Genomic DNA, 14,552 nt, shown 5'->3' with positions numbered 1-14,552 from the left:
TCAGATTGTTCAAAGTAACATCAATGGTTATTCAATCTCAAATGATTTTTTCATTCTAGCGTTTATTTGATGCAACAATTACAAACTTTACGTGTAAAATTTATGATTCAAGAAGAGAACAAATAAAGCAATTCTTGATTTAAGGATCAAAACGTTTAGTGTGACAATTGCTCTAAGCGAGGATTTTATTTGCATTAAATGGCCAAGAAGGGGACGCAAGCACCTGTTCCAAACTTTCCTTCCTCTGACTCATATTAATTAAGTTGCAACTGTCTTTTGGCATTTACATCTGGGGACTCATGTTTACAGCTCAAACTAAGTTTTCATAAATTGCAATGTTTCCCCCGGCCATGAGATTTTTAAATCTTTCATGACTGACACTTTTACTAACACAAAGTCCAAGTATTTCATAAAGCTTTATTAAATCTATTCGAATTACGTATATTTCTATCTGTAGTTTCTATTAAATATCTTAGAGGAGCTAAATGTAAAAGATGCCCCCGTGCATCTGGCCATGATAAAATAATTCAATTCATTTGGTCTCTCTCCATCCTGTCAGTTTCAATAAAGGCAAAACATAGACAGTCTTCTCTGAAACTCATTAAAGCACGATTCAGGAATATTTCTACCACATCACTATGGAATATCAATTTATATGTACATTGTAAAACAAAAGAGGAGCTCTTAATTTTCTTTGAAAAATATCCCAACTCTATTTTCAGGAATTTGTACATTGGGAGCGCCTGGCCTGAAAGGTGTAGAAGCCCAGCTCATGGAACAGGTCTCAGTTACAGGGAGGGAGGTGTTTTCCAGAGCCCGATTCCACGGAAAATATATTCCCTGTGGTAGTACTTCTCTAAGACAATGTGATTCTAAAGCCCTCGCTTCCCCTCAGAGAATAAATTAGTTCTCAGGAGAGTCCTGTCCAGTCTACTGAGGGATGTGTAATCTTTCAAATTTGGGTTTTTTTTTAATTGTTATTTTTCCCAATACAATTTTTTTTCTATGTACAGCATGGTGACCCAGTTACACATACATGTACACATTTTATTTTTGCACATTATCATGTTCCATCGTAAGTAACTAGACTTAGTTCCCAGGGCTACCCAGCAGGACCTCATTGCTTATCCATTCCAAAGGCAATAGTTTGCATCTATTAACCCCAAGTTCCCATTCCACCCTACTCCCTCCCCCTCCTTCTTTCTATTTCCAATGCAGGACTCATTTGTTCTAGGATCCAGGAAGGTGAAGTCTTGCAGTGACTTGTTTAGGACACTGCTGATGCACAGATTCTTCTGCCTTACAGACTGTGATGAGGTAGAAAGTCCAGGGGAAGTGTCAGGAGGGTGTTTCAAAAACTACCTACCTGGAGTTCCCATCATGGTGCAGTGGAAACAAATCCAACTAGGAACCATGAGATTTTGGGTTCGATGCCTGGCCTCACTCAGTGGGTTAAGGACCCCGAGTTGCCGTGAGCTGTGGTGTAGGTCGCAAACTTGGCTCGGATCTGGAGTTGCTGTGGCTGTAGCTTAGGCCGGCAGTCACAGCTCCAATTAGACCCCTAGCCTGGGAAACTTCATGTGCTGTGGGTGCGGCCCTAAAAAAAGGACAAAAGACAAAAACAACAACAACAAAAAACTATCTACCAGAAGAGAACAGTCCATTAAATACATTTTTAAAAAACACAATATTGTCTTTCAATAAAATTTCCATTCACTAGGTAAATTATCAGAGTAGAAGCAGAAAAGATATTATGGTAAAATTCTTATTTCCTTTCTCTAGTACCATTATATTTTATAAAAATTTGTCATGCCCTGTATTGGAAATATTTGATGTTTATGGTTCAATTCTTTTTCTTTGTCTTTTTTTTTGTCTTTTTTTGCCATTTTTTGCCTTTTCTAGGGCCGCTCCTTTGGCATCTGGAGGTTTCCAGGCTAGGGGTCTAATCCAAGCTGTAGCCTCCGGCCTATACCAGATCCACAGCAACGTAAGATCCGAGCCGCGTCTGCAGTCTACACCACAGCTCACAGCAACGCTGGATCCCCAACCCACTGAGCAAGGCCAGGGATCGAACAGGCAACCTCATGGTTCCTAGTCGGATTCGTTAACCCCTGAGCCATGACAGGAACTCCCTAGGGTTCAATTCTTTAAAAATCTCTCTCTCCTTAACTAAGACTCTACAGCTGCCTCCTTCCTATTTCAGCCTTTATATGCTCCTTTTTAAGGAATTGTTTAGGCCTTTTCGTACAGTGCTTTTTCATACCACCCATGGTAGACAGACATCCTTTAAATGTATTCTTATGCATACTCTGCTTCAGATTTAAATATCCACGACATCAAACCCCACCTAAGTGATGACAGTCTGACAAAGGTAAGGCAGATCTATAAACCTGGTCTATGACAGCTACAGAAGTAGCCTATTAATTTATCTTTCCGTTTTCTAGGATTCAGTGCAAAGAGGAAGGGGTCCTAGCCACTAGGCTAACCTATGAGGTGATCAGATCCCCAGATGTGGTACCAGGTTCTTGGTTCGTTCTCAAATAAATACTGTCCACAAAGGCCTCACAGAGTAGACCCTGAGGATGATGCCAAGCAATATTTTAAACAGCAAAAAGGTGTATTCATGGAGTTGCTCCTTGAAAAACCCCTCAAAGGTAAATGATGATAATAATGCAAAAGTGTGTTTCAGAAAAAGCTCTTCTCAGAGTTTCCCCTGTGGCTCAGCAGGTTAAGAACCTGACGGAGCGTTCTTTGAGCATGGCGGTTTGATCACTGGCCTCACTCAGTGGGTTAGGGATCTGGTGTTGCCAAAAGCTGAGACATGGTTGCAGATGTGGCTCAGATCCAGTGTTGCCATGGCTATGCACCAAGCCTGCAGCTGCAGCTCTGATTCCCTAGTTGGGGAACTTCCAGCAGGTGCATCTGTAAAAAGAGAAAAAAAAAAAAAAAAAGCTGTTCTCTGCTGGGGCAAAAGTGTGGTTTATACCTTGTTTACTTCATTCTGATAAAAGTGGCATTTAGGCTCACACTTTATCCAGCTAAATAAAAAAATAAATAAGTAGATCTAGAGAAAGTGAGGCATTAAGACTTCTGGAGACCAATCCTGAACCATCATTTTTCTTCAGTCAACTTTAATTTCGCTCAACAACAACAACAAAAGTGAGTTCAGAGTCAAGGGCCCTGAAAACAACTCGGCGTGGTGGAGGGGCCCATGTGACTCATCAGGTGGCCTATTCAGAGACAGACTCAGCTGGCTCTTATAAGAGGTGAATACCAGACAGGACTCAGACCCGGGCATGAGAGGCCTCTGAGAATCTGAAGGCAGAGCCAAGATTTTGTGCAAAAAAATAGTAAGCACAGAGTTGCTTCCCAGCAGTGTCACATGGGTGATTGGGAAGAGCAAGTTATGTGCCATAGAGCACAGCTGCCGTGTCCGTCTGACGAGAGGTGTATGAGTACAGGCAAACAAATGTACTTTTAGTTATGAGAATTTTTCATAAAACTTTATGGAAGCAATGAAACTTCTAGGTATATTGAGAATTAAATGCATGGAATCATTGCCTACATCAGACTTTAAATTTCAGAGGTCATAAAACACACCCACACACATAAGTAGACAGGACACACATACACAAAAGAAACAGAGCACTGCCAATTTTTTTGACCAAATAAGGCCAGAGAAGGCCTTTAAACACAAACACATGCCTCTATTTTTTAAATTTAATTCAATTTCATTTTTATTGAAGTGTAATTGATATACAAGATTATATTTGTTTCATCGTAGAGCATGGTGATTTTATCTTTTCATACATGATGGAAAGATCACCACCATAAGCCCTCTGTTACCATCCAAAGTTATAATATTATAATAATATTATAATATTATTGGGAGTTCCCATTGTGGCTCAGCAAAAACGAACCCGACTAGACTCCATGAGGATTCAGTTTCAATCCCTGGCCCCACTCAGTGGGTTAAGGATCTGGTGTTGCTGTGAGCTGTGGTGTAGTTTATAGATATGGCTCGGATCCCGCATTGCTGTGGCTGTGGCTGTGGCTGTGGCTGTGGCTGGCAGCTATAGCTCCAATTAGATCCCTAGCCTGGAAACTTCCACATGCCACGAGTATGGCCCTAAAGAGTTAAAAAAAAAGTATATAATATTATTGACTTTATTCTCTATGCTGGACATTGCACACTTGTGACTTATGTATTTTATAGCTGAACGCTTAAGCCTCTTAATACTTTTCACCTATTTCAACCCTCCCACCCATCCCTATTGCTACAACAACCACTAGTTTGTTCACTATCTACTAGTCTGTTTCTGTTTTGTTTTTTAATTATTTTTATTTTTATTTTATTTTGTCTTTTTAGGGCCACACCCACAGCACATGGAGGTTCCCAAGCTAGGGGTTGAATTGGAGCCCTAGCTGCCAGCCTACACCACGGCTCACGGCAATGCCAGATCTTTAACCCCCTGAGTGAAGCCAGGGATCAAACCTAAGTCCTCATGGATACTAGTCGGATTCATTTCCCCTGAGCCACGACGGGAACTCGTTTTGTTTTTTTAGATTCCTTATGTAAGTGAGGTCATGTGGTATTTTTCTTTGACTTATTTCACTCAGCCTGATACCCTCAAGATCCATCCATGTTGACATAAAAGGCAAGATTTCATTCATGCTAAGTTTGTTATGTATGAGTATATACACATATATATATATATGTACATATACTACATTTTCCTTTTTATTTTTCTTTGGCCACACCTGAGGCATGTGGAACCTGCACCACAACACTGACCCAGACTGCTGGAGTGACAGTGCCTGATCCTTAACTTTCTGCACTACAAGGCAACTCCTGTATCACCTTTTCTTTATCCATTTTTATTATCTATTGATGAACACTAAAGTTTCTTCCATAGCTTGGCTATCTTGAGTAATGCTGCTATGAGCTTTGGGAAGCATCTATCTTTTTGAATTAGTGTTTTTGTTTTCTGCAGCTAAGTATCCAGAAGTGGAATTGCTGGATCATATGATGATTCTCTTTTTAACAAACCTCCATATTGTTTTCCACCCTGGCTGTACCAATTTTACATTCCCACCAACAGGGCACAGCATTTTCTTTTCTCCACATCTTAGCCAATGCTTTTTATTTCTGCCTTTCTGTTAGTCATTCTAACAAGTGTAAGGTCATATACCAGTTGATTAGTGAAGATGAGCATCTTTGCCTGGGCTGCTGTCTACTTATACATTTTTGGAAATATATCTATTCAAGTTCTTTTCTCATTTTACTTTTTTTAAAATTTTATTTCGCTTGGAAAATAGGAATTTATTTTCTCATTGTTGGAAGTCCAAGACTGGAGACTGTCCAGGGCCCCCTCACACGTTTACCTATATACAACCCAGAAAGGAAGAGCAGAGACTATGCTGGACCACTTTGGAGGTGGTGGGGCATTACAGAAAAAAAAACTCCCTGCCTCTTTAAAAGGGAGATTAATCTACATACTACAACACAATAAAAAGTATAATTTTATTACAACCTGGGGTGAATTTGGAAAAGAACGCCAGTATTATCAATATAAATTCCAGACCGATCTTGATTGTGGTTGTGATTTCAGGGCAGTATCCATATGTCAACACCGATCAAGTTGTACATTTTACATATGTGCACTGTATTATCACATGTCAATTAAACCCCAATAAAACTATCAGAAACTAATCTCCGTCCTATTAAATCATCTGTAGAATTTGGGTTCATGGAATAGCCATAATATTTCTGAGGGTATTATGTTCTTGTCTGTATAGTAGAATAACGGTAATATATTGTGACTTGATTAAAACTTTATATATTTCAAACTATGCGTACCAGAATTTTTCTCCAAATTAGACAATTCTCTTCTTTCCAAAGTCAATGAGTAAGGCTTTTAAACTTTTTGTGCTGGAGTCAATAAGTATCATCACATCTCAAAGTGCTTTCATAGTATTTAAATTTATTTTCTGTTTAGGTACTTAAAAGTAGTTATGGAGTTCCCACTGTGGCACAGTGGGTTAAGAACCCAACTGCAGTGGCTCGAGTCACTTCAGAAGCAAGGGTTTGATCTCCAGCCCAGTGCAGTGGATTAAGGATCTGGCGTCACCACAGCTGTTGCATAGCTATCAGCTGCAGCTCAGGTTTAATCCCTAGCCGGGGAACTTCCATGTGCCATGAGTGCAGTCAAAAAAAAAAAAATTAGTTATTATTTCAAAATCAATAATAAGTTACAGAATAAGAAACAACACATTATCCAAATTCTGAGCAGAATCAAATTTCCCTCATTCCCTGGACTTATCCTGCAGCTACCGAGGCTCATGGTGACTTTAACTGGTTGACCTGAATAACTGATTAGCAGCTGGTTGCTCATTTAACAAATATTTAACAAACAGCAGTTATGGACAAGAGATTACAGCAGCAGAGCTGAAAACAGATCACTCTCTATTCTCCTTGATGATTCAGACATTAAAATGTAATCACACTAGTCCACATCTAAAGCTTGGAAGCCACCACTCCATCCTAGCAACAAATAAAAGTCTGGACAAACTACAAAATCAAAAACTCTTCTTGGATCTGTGAGAGGAGGACATGGGGCAGACTGCTGGCCCAAGACTGGTGAGACAGATAAATGCCAAAAAAAAAAAAAAACCCTGATACCTAGGTATATCATTTTCAAACTTCAGAAAATAAAAGATAAAGCAAAAATCCTGCAAGAAGCTAGAGGGGACACAATCACCTTACCTATAGAGGAACAAAGATAAGAAATATATCCAACTTCTCCTCAGAATCCATGCAAACAAGAAGAAAATGGAGTGAATAAAACCACTAAGAGAATAAAACCACCAACCTATAAGAACTCTTGACCCAGTGAAATAATCCTTTAACAGTGAAGGAAATAAAAAAAAAAAAGTGAAGGAAGTAACAAAGCCTTTTTCCAGACCAACAAAAATTGAGGGAATTTGTTGTGAGTAGACCTGCCTTGAAAAAAATATTAAAAGCAATTATTTAGGAGTTCCTGTCATGGCACAGCAGAAACGAAACCGACTTGGAACCATGAGGTTGTGGGCTCTATCCCTGGCCTCGCTCAGTGGGTTAAGGATCCGGTGTTGCTGTGGCTGTGGCGTTGCTGTGGCTGTGGCGTAGACCAGCAGCTAGAGCTCCAATTAGACCCCTAGCCTGGGAACCTCCATATGTCATGGGTGCGGCCCTAAAAAAGCAAAAGACAAAATAAATAAATAAATAAAATAAAGACCATTGAAGAATAAGGAATAAATGAAAGTAAAAATTATAGTGTTCTTTTTCCTAACTGATCAAACAGATACCAGTTTATTCAAAATAGTAATGCCAATGGGATGTTCAAATTTGTATGTTTATGGATATATATATATATATATACACACACACACATTTATATAAGTGAAATAAATAAAAGCAAGGATGCAGGGGATGGGAGGCAGGAGTTAAGGTTACTTTTTTGTTATAAGGTACTCACACTATGGTATAAATGTTATTTGTGAGTGCATTTGCATTAGCTCTAAATGCATCTTTTAAATTCTAAAAAAATGTAACATTCACTAAAATAAGGAAAAAATAATCTGACATGCTAAGAAAGGAGAGAAAATGGAAAAAGAAAGTGTGCAATTAAAACCTTAAAAGGCAGAGTAAGTTATGCCAACTGTTATCAAGGAAAAATACTTCAATAGTCAAGGGATTTTCTCTGAAGGTAGCTCAGACTAAATTATCCAGGCAGCCAGAGAAGAGCACGTCTGGAAGAGAAAGCTTGCTGGTAAAAATTTGGGGGTAAAAGTTTTGGTGGAATTTCAGGAAATAAAAGAGCAAATCCTGATAGATAAGAACTATAAGGTTTGTAGAAGCGTGATCGCTTAGTTGTCTCTGAAATCCTGCCATTTTTTTCTTCTCCATATAAGAAGCATGTGCATTTTATACACAAGTGGTTGTAACTTCGTTTGTCCTAAATCGCTGCCTGTTCGTCCTCAATACAGAGTGAGCTAGTAGATGTTACACAGTCGTCATTCCAAGACATGATTTGAATTAATAACTGGAGTTCTTAATAGTTAATAACTGAAGATAGAAAAGCACTTCATTGCCAGTTAGAGCTTCTGAGACTTAACGAATGAATTTCTAAAACTGCACCGTTGGAGTTCCCGTCGTGGCGCAGTGGCTCACGAATCCGACTAGGAACCATGAGGTTGCGGGTTCGGTCCCTGCCCTTGCTCAGTGGGTTAACGATCCGGCGTTGCCGTGAGCTGTGGTGTAGGTTGCAGACGCGGCTCGGATCCCGCGTTGCTGTGGCTCTGGCGTAGGCCGGTGGCTACAGCTCCATTCAACCCCTAGCCTGGGAACCTCCATATGCCGCGGGAGCGGCCCAAGAAATAGCAACAACAACAACAAAAGACAAAAAATAAAATAAAATAAAAAAAATAAAAAATAAAACTGCACCATACTTTACTCCTTCCTAGTAAATCTCTAAATAATTCTCTGGCTTACGGACACCCTGCTGTTACTTCCTCTATTTACAGCTGGCTGGCTGCACACTTCTTTAAAATGTCTTTCACTCATCTGATTCTTGAGTTATACTTATATCACTTCTTTCTTAAAAAAAACAAAAAAAAAAGTAGGAAAAAAGTGGAAATTGGTGATGGGTGAAATGTAAAGGGATCAGGATATGAGCTGGCTTTGGATTGCTCAGGAAGGTCTGATAAGCTTCCTTCAATTTGAGGGACCAGAAATGTGGGATACTGTCACACATTATAACTTCACAGGAAACACTAATGGAGCCAGTTTTGCTGGGGACAGCTTGACTCCATTGTTGTGGGCTGGACATTCAGCATTCTCTCTGCCAGTTCAAGGAAGAGCAGAACTCATGTATGAATGTGAAATTGCCTGCACGCCTAAACTGCTTTGACAGTTCAGTTTGAAAGCTGAATTGTTCAAAAACCGAATTCAGTCGTGAAGATTTGTTTCAGTGACAAGAACCCAAATAACGCATGTGAATGATTTTTTAGTAAAAGATTGAGTGGATTATATTTATATATTTTTTTCCCTAAAAAAGTCAATTTGAAAAGCAAAAATAAATAAATATATAAACAAAAAATAAAAAAGTCAATTTGATAAAATAAACTATAAAGAATATCTGAAATCTCTTTAACTTTAATATGAAATTTTTTTTTTTCTTTTTTATGGGTGCTCCTGTGGCATATGGAAGTTCCCAGGCGAGGGGTTGAATTGGAGCTGCAGCTGCAGGCCTATGCCCCAACCACAGCCACACCAGATCTGAGCCACATCTGCTACAGCAATGTCGGATCCTTAACCCACTGAGCGAGACCAGGGTTTGAACCTGCATCATCACAGACACTATGTCTGCTGAGCCGCAACGAGAACTGTAGAAGTTTTTTTTTTAATCGTCTGGCTTATGACTTTTTAAATCACAAGTGTTTTAGATAGTGTTTCGAAGAAAACATTTATTTCAGTTCGAGTTCTGTTTAAAAGGCTCCGCTAGCTTGGAATCTATCAAATGGGTTTTGAAGTTGCTTCAGACTAACAGACACAGGGCACAGGGCATGACAACAGCAATGAGGGGGTATGACTGAAGTGTTTCCTTTTTGGCCTCAGTCAAAGCCAAGGCTGACAGCTGCTCTGTCAAAAATCGAAATATTAGGATAAGAGTTTACAAACTCATCCTCTTCCAAGAGCACAGGCAGAAATATAAATGCAAAGACCCAACAGAACAGACTTACAGAAAATTTATCTTTTAGCAACAGATTATGCACTGTGTTAGCACAAGCTACAGCAATAATCAGGGCAGGATTTGTTACACTAAAGATTTCTTGTCTCCTAAATTAATGTATTGAAGGACATTTGTACGCATTATCTATTCCTGAGTAACAAATTGCCACAAATGCATAGGCTTAAGACAACGCATTTTTTGTTTTTTTCATCTCTTCGTTTCTGTTTGGCAGGAGTCTGAGCACAGCTTAGCGAGGCCCTCTGTGAGGCTGCAGTGAAGATGTGGGGCCAGGCATGTGGTCTCACCTGAATTCTGGACTGGGGAAGGCTCCTCTTTTGAGCTCTCTCAATTCGTTGGCAGAATTCATTCCTTGCAGTTATAGGAATTAAGAGCCCCAGTTTCTGGCTGACTGTCAGGTGTGAGGCCTTGGCTGGAGGTTGCTTCTGTTCCTTGGCATGTGGGTTCTCCAGCGAAACCGCCTGCTTCGTCGAAAACAGCAGGGGAGAGAGTGTGAGTCTGTTAGTGAGATGGTTTGCATCATATGCAGTGTAATTATATCAGTAATCACATATTCCCATCCCCTTTACCATATTCCATCAGAAGCAAGTCACACGCCTCCATCTCACTTAAGTGGGGAAGGGAGTTACACAATGAAACACCAGGAAGAGGAATTGTAGAAGCCACCTTTAGAGTAAAAACCAAAAAGGATTTTTTTAAGGGTAAGCATAGTCACTATTAAGATACATTAATCATGTAGAGTTACGCTGGTCAATATCTAGAGCTGTGCTGTCGAATACATTAAGCACTAGCTACATGTTACTGCCGACATTTAAATTTAACATAGACTCAGTTATCTGGCCGCACTAGTCACAGTTCAAGGGCTCACTAGCCAGGATCATGTTCAACAACATAGATCAAAAACATTTCCATCATCGTGGAAAGTCCTGTTGAGAAGCAGTGATATAGAGTGACTTTCAAGCTAGTTGCTTTGTTCATGACTGTTGATACATGACATTGGTTTCCACTAATTACAAAAATTCTTATTTTTTATGGAATATAATGCAGTTGTTTTTTGGGATTCAGAATAAAATTTTCTCCCTAATTTTGACATATAATTAAATCTAAAATGTTAAATATATTTTTAGTCAAACAAGATACTGCCAGCTGTGTATGGTTGATGTGTAGATAAAATCAATGTACATTTTATTTTATTTTTTTATTTATTTTATTTTATTTTTGTCTTTTTAGGGCCTCACCCACAGCATATGGAGGTTACCAGGCTAGGGGTCAAATCAGAGTTGTAGCTGCCAGCCTACGCCACAGCCAAGCGGGATCCAAGCCACACCTACAACCTACACCACAGCTCACAGCAACACTGGATCCTTAATCCACTGGGCAAGGCCAGGGATCGAACCCACGTCTTCATGGTTACTAGTTGGGTTCATTAACCGCTGATCCACAACAGGAACTCCTAAATGTACATTTTATGATGTTATAATTCCAAATAGATGAAGTTTAGTTCTCTTGATTTTCTATTCGTAGTGCAAATATATATAAACATATATTCAAAAATGTTCTTCTCACTCTCTCCCTCCTGTCCTCCTTTCCTCCTTCCTTTTCTTCCTTTCTTTTTGTCCTCCACCTCTACCTACAAAATATGTGTACAAGGCCTATGATAGGCCAGGTACTATTGTAGGTGTTCAGGACCTACCTGCACACAATGGGTGCATTCTAGTAACAATGACATACTCTCTTAAAAATAAACTCTTTTTTTATGGCCTCACCCATGGCATATGGAAGTTCCAAGGCCAGGGACTGAGTCTGAACTGCAGCTACAACCTACACCACAGCTGCAGCAACACTGGATCCTTTAACCCACTGACCCAGGCCAGGAATTGAACCCACATCTCTGCAGTCACTCAAGCCTCTGTGGTCAGATTCTTAATTGCCACAGTAACAACTACAAAAGTCAACTTTTTTGATAAAAGAATATGATAGGAGTTAGTTAATGAAACATAACAAAATGAAATTCCTTTTTTTTCCCCCTATGGCTTTGAGCTTGTCAGACATGCATGTCCAGCCTACGGGGTGACATCCTTCAGGGTTTTTTTGTTTTGTTTCTTTTTTTTTAGTGCCTCACATGCAGCATATCAAGTTTCCCAGGCTAGGGGTCTAATCGGAGCTGTAGCCACCGGCCTACGCCAGAGCCACAGCAACGCGGGATCCGAGCCGCATCTTGCAACCTACACCACAGCTCAAGGCAGCGCCAGATCCTTATCCCACTGGGCGAGGCCAGGGATTGAACCCACATCCTCTTGGATACTAGTCATAGGGGTTGTTTCTACTGAGCTGGGATGGGAACTCCCATAATTTCCATTTTTAATATGTTACCTGCAGCTAATGTAAATGCCCATCTGTTCCTCCCTGCTTACTCTGCAAACACCTCATCTGACTCAGTTCTGTGACCTCGGGGACCTCCTCCATCCTGTCACCTGTTCACTGTGTTTGAGGGCTTTTGTGTATGCAGATGAGCCAGTGGGATGAATGAGTACTGGTGCTGAGTAGACAGGGTTCCACCCCCTGAGCCTGAGCACCTTACTGAGCACCACATACAGCAGAAGGACAGGTGTGCTGCAGAGATGTAGTCACATCATTGGTTCCCATGAGTTTACTGTGCAGGAAACGTCTAGGACAGCTCTCCGTGTTCTGATTGCGTCCTGTACTTAACGCCGACTATTTCAGACCCAAGGGTAGAATAACAATGTGTGTTAAGACAGTTCCCACCACCAAGCAGTCACTTTCCTAACTTCCCAGTGTGATGTGTGATTGTGTAAGTTGATGTATTGAACACATTGAGGGTCTTTCTAGATATAAATGGTGCCTCTCGCTCCTTCTTCCTTTAACCTTCTCTACGTTTCAGTTTACTGAGGTTCAACCCTCCCACATCGATGGCCAGTGACCAGTGCCACAGCCTCGAGGCCCCATGTGAAAGGCTCCCCCTAGATCTGCTTCTGGCCACAGAGCCGTTGCCTCCCTTCATTTCAAAATTTCTGGGCCCCATTTTCCTGGATCATCGTAAAATAATTAACATGCTAATGACACAAAATAAACTGAATGGATAAGTCAGTGGTAACTAATAGCTTAAATGTCTACTCCTCTCAGAGAGTATTTGTGCTGTAGCAGCTGTCAGTCACTCTACTTCCAAATGCATTGTGCTGGGATTTTAGGCAGTATTGCAACTCTAGTCCATCTAATAATACTAACCGTGCAAACATCAAGCAGATCCACCACACAGACTCAGCTAACACATACTGTCAAAATCCCCCTGAAATAAAATGAGCTATTTTCCATAACGTCCATGAAGTTTGTGATGGGCTGTACTCACAAGATAAAAAGGTTACTGTTCAATGAATGCCAGTGTAAAGGATCAGAATTATAATGGAGTCTTTTTAAAAATCCACACTGAGTATTTATCTCTCAAATATTCACTTGCCTTGACATACCTCATAACTGACTGTAAGGCAAAGTATAAGAGGGTAATTGCTTGAGAAATAATTTAAGGAAAAATATGAAAGAAGTTCTGTTATCAGGGAAAAGGCTATTTGACAATTGGATTTGAGGAATCAGATATTTTTAATAAGCCCTTTATTCTATCACATTTGAAACATCTAGAAAAAATGTATCAGAGAAACCTAATTGCCCATGATCTGTATGTTTAGCCTTAGAAACTATCCTAATACAATGTGTTCCTTATATTTTGCTAAAATCAGAATATACATAGGGCTATTCATTCCCCAGAATAAACATTCATTGACTTAAATCAGCTATAAATCATCACTAGAGTTGACAACAGGTCAAATGTTAAGTGATTCAGTGACAGCAAATATGCTCTGATTCAAATGAATCATTTAGTTACATAATGATAGATCTGTTGTTCATAAATAAATTTCTATTGATGGATACAGCTGCCAAATGTAATTCAGCTGAAGTATTGTATAGAAACAAATGTATTTTCATTGATAAACTTATACTAGAATAATCAAAGTTAAGATAGACGATGGTTTCAAAGTTTGATTTTACTACATGTTTTAGAATATATATTTTATATACTATATATTATAATAAATATACATTCTGTATATATGTACATACTATATACATATATATTTATCTATAAAATTATATATGTAATATATACTGCTAACATAATTTTTTCAAAATATTTGCCCTAAATTTTGGAACACTAGTGTTCCATAAACGTCATTCAATATTGATTGAATGAATAAATTTCCAACTAGATTTAATTTGATACCAATACTAAAAAAATACTAATTCGATACCTTTATTTGACATCAATACTAAAAAGAGAGTACAAAAATGTAAACTTTCCATCTTTTATAGATGCAGATACAAAAAGTTTAAATAAAATATTGGCAAATCTGACTCAGGAATATATTAAAAGAATAACAATTGTCATTAAATGAGTTTTAGTCTAATAGTGTCAGGATTTTTCTAACACCTAGTGACCTAGCCGCAATTGAGTATAAATCATTGTGTTCTATTTTCCATGGCACTACCATGAAAAACTAAGCAATGCTCACCCCAACTCTCTCACCCTTTTGCCAACCCTCCCTCCTGTGGACTTTTCAGAACACAAGATAAATAAGCAATGAGATAACATGGCCTTTGAATCTACTTGGCCTCAATTTTGGAGACATCATGGAACTGTGGCAAACAGGGTAGTCTATTTTCCGTAAAGAGGGGAGCCACTGCTCAGAA

Source organism: Phacochoerus africanus, chromosome 15, assembly GCF_016906955.1.
Source record: "Phacochoerus africanus isolate WHEZ1 chromosome 15, ROS_Pafr_v1, whole genome shotgun sequence".
In the NCBI taxonomy this organism is placed as follows: Eukaryota; Metazoa; Chordata; class Mammalia; order Artiodactyla; family Suidae; genus Phacochoerus; species Phacochoerus africanus.
The sequence above is the reverse complement of the archived record's forward strand: the minus strand, read 5'-3'. Positions refer to the sequence as shown.